Source organism: Macaca thibetana, chromosome 3 (assembly GCF_024542745.1).
Source record: "Macaca thibetana thibetana isolate TM-01 chromosome 3, ASM2454274v1, whole genome shotgun sequence".
Classification (NCBI taxonomy): Eukaryota; Metazoa; Chordata; class Mammalia; order Primates; family Cercopithecidae; genus Macaca; species Macaca thibetana.
This window is the reverse complement of record NC_065580.1, coordinates 30,779,304-30,787,403: the sequence shown is the minus strand read 5'-3', so window position 1 is coordinate 30,787,403 and position 8,100 is coordinate 30,779,304.

Genomic DNA, 8,100 nt, shown 5'->3' with positions numbered 1-8,100 from the left:
ATAACCTCAAAATCCTGGGCTCAAGCCATCTTCCTGTCTCAACCTGCTGGGTAGCTGGAACTACAGGCAGGTGCCACCATACCCAGCTAATTTTTTTTTCTTTTTTTTTTTTTTTTTTAGAGATGAGGTCTTTCTATGCTGCCTAGGCTGGTCTCAAACTCCTGGCCTCAAGCAGTCTCCCAACCTCTGCCTCCCAAAGCGCTGGGATTACAGATATGAGCTACTGTGCCTATCCTCCCATGGCTTCTGAATGCCTTGCCAAGCAGTAAAAACTTGTTCAGATTCTCTATGAACTATCGTTAACAGAAAAACAGTTTAATTTCCTGGGAATGCTTCTGTATATAAATAAAGGAGTACTGAGCATGGTGGTGTGCCTGTAGTCCCAGCTACTTTCAACGCTGAGGTGAGAGGATTCACTTGAGCCCAGGAATTTGAATCCAGCCTGGGGAACATAGCAAGACCCCATCTCTAACAACAAAAAAAAATTGTCATAATGTTGGTCCCAGAAAAGTCGAGAGATTGTATGTCAAAACTTTACTAAGAGTTGTGTGTCATTTTGGAAAATCACATCTTTGAAGGCAAAGCTCCCAACAATAATTGAGTGATTAAAACAACACCCCTGTATCAGTCTACATTTGCACCACATGCCTTCATGATGATTCTACATATAGGCGCAAGCATGTCATTATTTCATTCTATTATGCATAATCATGTCTGAACATTTACATGTTGAAAAGCATATTCTTGTAAATTATGTCATTTTAGTTTTATATATCAGTTAGGGAATTGTATTGATTTTTAAAAATATGTCAGTTTTTTAAAAGTTTTACTCTGTTATTTTATTTCAGGATAATAAGAGGATATTATCAAATATTTGCTATGAAAGAGGATGTTTTTATTCTGGCGGTTAAAAAAGGATCTCATTACGATCTCTCAGTGAGTTGAATTCTCTCTACAGCAGCTCTAATAACTGGTTGTCCAGCTCTGCTTGAACATCCTCAGGGCAGGGAACTCATCACCTCTCCAGGTCATCTGTCCCATCAATAGGGAGCTGGCTGTTAGAAAGTGACTGCACACAAGGAGCTGAACCTGTCATTGAGCATCTCCCACCTCTGACTGGTCCTGGTCACGCCTTTGAAGGCTACATAGAACATGTCAGCTCTTCTACGTGAGATATCCTTGATACTTGTAGATGACTGTATTAGTCCATTTTTTCATTACTATAAAATACCTGAGACTGGGTAATTTATAAAGAAAAGAGGTTTAATCGGCTCATGGTTCTGCAGGCTGTACGAGAAGCGTGGCAGCATCTGCTCAGCTTCTGGGGATGCCTCGGGAAACTTACATGGAGGAAAGTGAAGGGGGCAGCAGGCACATCTTACGTGGCTGGAGGATGAGGAAGAGAGAGAGGGGAGGTGCCACACACTTTTAAACAACCAGATCTCCTGAGAACTCTATCATGAGAATAGCACCAAAGGGATGGTGCTAAACCATTCGTGAAGGATGCACCCCCACAATCCAATCACCTTCCACCAGGCCTTACCTCCAACATGGGGGATTACAATTGAATGTGACATTTGGGTGGGGACACAGATCCAAACCATATTAGTGACCCTTTACCCCGTGCCTCCCCACTACTGTCTTCTCTTCTCCAGACAGAATTCACCATTCTGTATGTGACATTCTTGTGCCTCCTTGTTATCCTGGCCAATCCAGGCACTGTACTATGGTGAGACCAGTAGGTTCAATTCCGTTCAATGTTTATTTTATAGACTGTTAACTGACCTATGCCATTCACTGTGCTCAGCTCTGTGGACACAAAGATGATTTAGAAGCAGCTGTTGTCCCTGGGAGCTGAGCCAGCAGTGAAACAGTCCCATAAAATGGAGAATTAAACACATATTAATCTCCCTTTTCTCCCAAGACATCCTCTAGACTTATAGGAAGGAGATTTAAAAGAAAACATTAACACGCAATGAGGAAGAGAGGCCATCAGCAGATGAAGATTCTACCAAGTTCTAGAAGAGCAGGTGGAGCAGAGGTGTGGGATGGCAGTGTAATAGAGAGGAAGAAGCATTAGCTTAGAGCACTCAGAGAAGGGGGTTTGGGAAAGAAGGAGCTTACTTGCCCCTGGAGAACCCCTAGGAGGGGTCCCCTAAGGGCCAGGTATGGCGGAAAGCAAGAGAGAGAGAGCTGGTACCAGAATAAGGGGATTATTTGAAAGTCCACTTATAAAGCAGTCAGCCCCTACACCAAATGCAGTATTTACAGGCAAAGCCCTATCCAGCCCCTACACCAAATGCAGTATTTACAGGTAGAGCCCTACGCCTCGGCCAGAACATTGGAAGTCTCTTCTCAGGATGACTGAGTTGTCTCAGAGAACAGGCATGTGAGGATGCCACTGAGCCAGCTCCCACTGAAAACCCAAAAGCCACACTCAGCTCCTAAGAAAACTCCACTCCCAAACACACAGCTCCCACATGATCAATGTCTTATTCTTAAATATATAAATATATAACCAAAGTTAATCCACCCCCAAGGAAAGTCCAGTGTGATTGAGACCAAGGAAAACAAAGAGAAAACCCCTGAGGAAATGGAAATAACATAAGAAACAGAAAATAACTGAAAACAAAACAAAACAAACCTTGAATTAATGTCCACAATACTGAAAAGGAAACCTCAGAGGACAAGAAAGTGCTCTTGGAAATTAAGATAATTTAAAAATGACTGCCGCCCAAATAAAATATCCAGTAGAATTAGCGATAAAGTTAAGGAAACCCCCCAGGAAGTAGAAGATAAAATTTCAGCACAATTGGAAAATGCAGTTGAAGAAATCTCCCAGAAAGCAGAGTAACAAGACAAAAGGAAAATATCATAAAAATGAAAAAAGAATCCATTTGATAAGTTTATATTGGCCTATAGGAGTTCCAGAAAGAACAGAAAATTGAAGGGAGGAAGTTATCAAATACAAAATACTGGAAAATTCTCAACCCTGAAGTTTAGAAGCCTTAAAGAGTCCACTGAGTCCACCCAGCAGAAAGAATGAAAATAGATCCACAGCAATGCATGTCAATCTAAAATTTCAGAGTATCAGAGACAAAGAGAATAACCAAGAAACTTCCACAAAGAAAATATAAAATCCCCAATAAATGTTACAGTGGCATGATAATTCTGTTTTGTTTTGTTTTTAAGATCGAGTCTCACTCTGTTGCCCAAGCTGGAGTGCAGTGGCGAGATCATAGCTTGCTGAAGACTTGAACTCTGGGCTCAAGCAATCCTTCCACCTCAGCCTCCCAAGTAGCTGAGACTACAGGCATGCACCACCATCCCCTGCCAGAGAATTCTTAATGGCAACACTAGGCCCTAGAATGCAGGGCAACCTGGCCTTCAAAACTCAGAGAGAAAGTAATTTCAATCCAGAATTCAGCACTCAGATAAAGTATCATCAAACATGAGGGTAGAATAAAGATACTTTTCAGATATGTCAGGACTCAGCACCCTATTTATGGAAGTTATTAATCATGTATTCCAGCAAAATAAAAAAGTAAGCCAAGAAAGCCAGACTGAAAAATCCAGAGACGATGGCTCCATTCTGGAGTGCAGTTGGGAGAAGTCCCAGGCTGATAGCTGTGCAGGGAGCATAGGGAGCTGAGGACAGAGGGCTCATGGCAAGGAGTGCCCTGGAAAGGCGGAGACTTGATAAAGTTCCTAGGTGCCAGAGCTTCTCAAGAAAGCATAGAGGAGTGTTTAAAGGAGCTCATGAAAAAAAGTAAAATAAAAACAACTAGAAATCCCTGGAAAACCAAAAAATCAAAATCTACATACAAAAATAAAATGTAACCTTGTACTTTAATTGATTCTGCAGCAACAAGATTAATATAGTCACAATAATGGAAACATGATTTAAGCAAAGATAGTGATAGAATAGGACAGGCAACGTGATAGAACTAAGCCCTCCTCTCTTATGTAAGATATAAAAATGACATATACATTTGATCGATCAGGAAATAACTGTATAAATATATTTAGAGATATGAAAATAAATACCAAAGAAACAGCTGAAGAGTCAAAAGTGGTTGCCTCCAGGGAGTGGACCTGGGATGGGAGAGAGGGACCTGGGTTGGATTTTATCCATTATCAATCTTTTGATAGTTTGACTTTTTTTAACCATGTGCATATAAACATATAAAAACCTCAAATCAAAATGTGCTAAGTGGTCAGGTGTGGTGGCTCATACCTGTAATCCTAGCGCTTTGGGAGACCAAGGCGGAAGGATTGCTTGAGCTCAGGAGTTATTAACCAGCCTGGGCAACATAGTGAGACCTCAACTCTATATAAAATTAGAAAGTGGTCCAGGTGCAGTGGCTCACACCTGTAATCCCAGCACTTTGGGAGGCCGAGGCGGGAGAATCACCTGAGGTCAGGAATTCGAGACCAGCCTGACTAACATGGTGAAACCCTGTCTCTACTAAAAATACAAAAATTAGATGGGTATGGTGGCGGACGCCTGTAATCACAGCTACTCGAGAGGCTGAGGCAGAAGAATCGCTGCAACCTGGGAGGCAGAGGTTGCAGTGAGCCAAGATTGTGCCATTGCACTCCAGCCTGGGTGACAGAGTGAGACTCCGTCTCAAAAATTAAATTAAATTAAATTAAATTAAATTAAATTTAAAGAAAGGCAAATGTGGTAAATGACAAGCAGCATGCGTTGAGGGAAGATGCAGGCAGCCTGGACCAAGAGGATGGCTGTTGGTTAAGATAACCAGTGTGGTATTACTACCTGGCTTTAGTATCCCTAGAGCATGATATCCAAGATGGGCTGCCCAGGAAACAAGGAAGGCTGGTGGGACCAGGTCACAGGAGCCATGTAGACTCTGGCAGAGACTTGGACTCCATCCCTGTGGCAATGAGGAGCCACTTAGGGGTTTTCAGAAGGAAAGTGATATGATTGAATTTGGGTTTTAGAAATACACCTTGATAGCAATCATTCTGGAAGCTGATTATAAATGGGTCAGCAATGGAAAAGGAAAATCAATTTAGGAGGCCATTGTAGCAATCCATGTAGGGGAGGATATGGTGGTCTGAACCAAGACAAGGGGTGGAGGGTTGGAGGGTTGGAGGAAGCAAATTAAGGCAAATATTTAGAGAGTAAATGTATGGCAAGACTTGATTCATTGAACACACAGGATGAGGAGGCTTTACCTGGAGGAATGGGCAGATGATCAGGCAACTCACTAAATAAGGTAGAGGTTTGGTGGTTGAGATGTTGGTTCAGTGTTGAACACGTTGAGCTTGAGGTGCTTTCAGACAATGAAGATGTCTAGGAGCCTGCTGAAGATACAAATTGGACGCCCTGGGGAAAGGTCAGTCCTAGAACCCTAGACTGAGGGGCCATCAGTCTTTGCTGGGCAATGGGGCAGTGGCCCAAAGAGCAGCTAGTGAGAAAAATGGTGGACCAGGGACAAAACCCGGATTTTAGCATTTAAAGGGCAGGCTAATGCTCTAGATAAGGTTGAATATCTTTTCATCTATTCCTGAGTCATTTTTGTTTCTCTTTCTGTGAAATACCTATTTTGTGTTTCGATCATTTTTCTATTTCTATTTATTTAAAGCTAGAGCCATTGTCTAGTTTAATGATAAAACTATAGAAAAGTATGATGAAACTCCCACCAGAGTAAGGAGCACTTACATGAAGTATTAACTAAAGCAGTTAAATAGGAAAAAAGAAATGAAGCACCAAATTAGAAAACAGGAAGTAAGTTCATATCAGTAATATTAAATGATGTGATTTCATAACTTGAAATCCCAAGAGAGTCAATGGGAAAAAATATAAATAGTAAGAATTCTATACAGTTTCTGATACAAAATTAATATGGCAAATTGATAGCACTCCCATATAAAACAATAGGAAGTTTAAAAATACAATGGAAGGTGAAAACCATTGTAATAACAATGAACATGCAAGGTTCATGTGAAGAATTTTAAAACATTATTGAGGAACATATAGAAGAACTCATGAAATGGAAATAAACTCCATTCTTGAATTGGAAAATGTTGATCTGAAGTATTATAAAGATGTTAATTCTTCTAAATTATGCTTTACACTTAAATACCTAGAGAACTTTTTTCTTGTGACCAGACAAGCTTGTTCTTAAGTTTATACAGAAAAATAAATATGTACAAATATCCAGGAAGTTTTCTTTAAAACAAAACAAAACAAAAAAAACCATGAGACGAGATCAGTTTCACTACATATGAAAACATAATTAAAATAGAGAAGTACATGGGAATATTCGGTCAGATTAACAGAACAGAATGAAGAGCTCAGAAATAGACCCAAATTAATATGGGAATTTAGTGTGTCATAAAATGGCATCTCATATCAGATGGGAAAAGACAGGTAGTGCAATATGTAAGGCTGGGACAGCTGAAGACACATTTAGGAGAAAAGATGATTCCCACTTTACTCTTTACATCAAAATAATGGAGAAAATATTCAAGTTAAAGCTGAAGTCATAAAAGTACTGGAAGAAAACACGGAGCACAGACACACACAATCGCCCCTGCACACACGCACACACACACACACGCAAAGTCTTGGAGTAAAGAAAGACTCACGAAGCCATAACACACCCAAAAATTAAATCAGCCGGGCGTGGTGGCTCATGCCTGTAATCCTAGCACTCTAGGAGGCTAAGGTGGGTAGACAGCTTGAGGCTGGTGGACTGCTGGAGGCCAGGAGTTCAAGACCAGCCTGGGCAACATGGTGAAACCTCGTCTCTACTAAAAATACCTAAAAAATTAGCTGGATATGGTGGCAGGCGCCTGTAATCCTAGCTACTCAGGAGGCTGAAGCAGGGGAATCGCTTGAACCCAGGAGGCCGAGGTTGCAGTGAGCTGAGATTGAGCCACTGCATTCCAGCCTGGGTGACAGAGCGAGACCCTGTCTCAAAAATAAATAAATAAATAAATAAATCAACTATATAAAAATGACTTACTTCTGCACTAGAAAAAAAGCCACATATATAATATCTTACGTTATGATAAATTGGGGAAGATATTTGCAAGCATACATGGCAGACAAATGACTAGTTTTTTCTATATAAATAATTTTGTATAGATATGGAATGCCTTTGAAAGGACACATACAGGTACCCCCCCTTTAGGTATTCCTCCCTCCCTCTCTCCCTCCCTCCCTTCCTTCCTTCCTTCTTTCCTGCCTTCCTGTCTTCCTTTCTCCCTTCCTCCCTTCCTTCCCTCAAATGAGGAGAAAACAGCCTTCGTGTTATCCCAGCACCATTTCTTGAATAGCACCTTCTTTCCCTCACCAACTTGAAATGCCAATTGGATTTTATATTCTGCTCCTTTGATCTGTCTGTTTCCTCTGACACCAGAATTTTACTGCTGCAATTACTACAGGTTTAAAAATATACCTTTTTCATACTTGGTATGACAAGTGTGCCCTGTTCTAATTCAGTCTTTTTCCCCAACATTTTCTTATGAATTTCCTCATACTGATTCATCCAGATTAATGTGAGATTCATTTTATCAAATTCTACTCAAAACTCAATTGAGATTTTGATTGCAATTATGGGAAATGCATATGTGAATTTGGACAAGATTGACATTTTTACAATATCAAGTCTCCTCATCTTGAAACAAAGTATGGCCTCCTCTTAATTCAAATTGTTCAGTAAAGCATAAGGGCTTTTCTTTATGGAGTCTTGTGCTCTTCTTGTTTAAATTCTTCCCTAATATTTTATATTTTAGTTGCTATTGTGAATGAAATTCTCTTTCCTATTCTATTTTCAGGTTGGTGGTTGCCACTGTATTTAAAAGCTAATAAAATTATCTACATTTCTTTTATAACTGCCTTATTAGACTCTCTTATTAATTATAATTTTCACTTGATTTTCAGATTTTCTATGAAGTCAATCAGGTTTTTGACTCCCTCTTTACAATAATTAAATCACATTTTTTTTAAAAAAAGAAAAAGTCTCTTTTTTTTTGTTCTTTTTTAAGACGAAGTCTCAATCTGTCTCCCAGGCTGGAGTGCAGTGGCCCCATCTTGGCTCACTGCAACCTTCGCCTCCTAGGTTC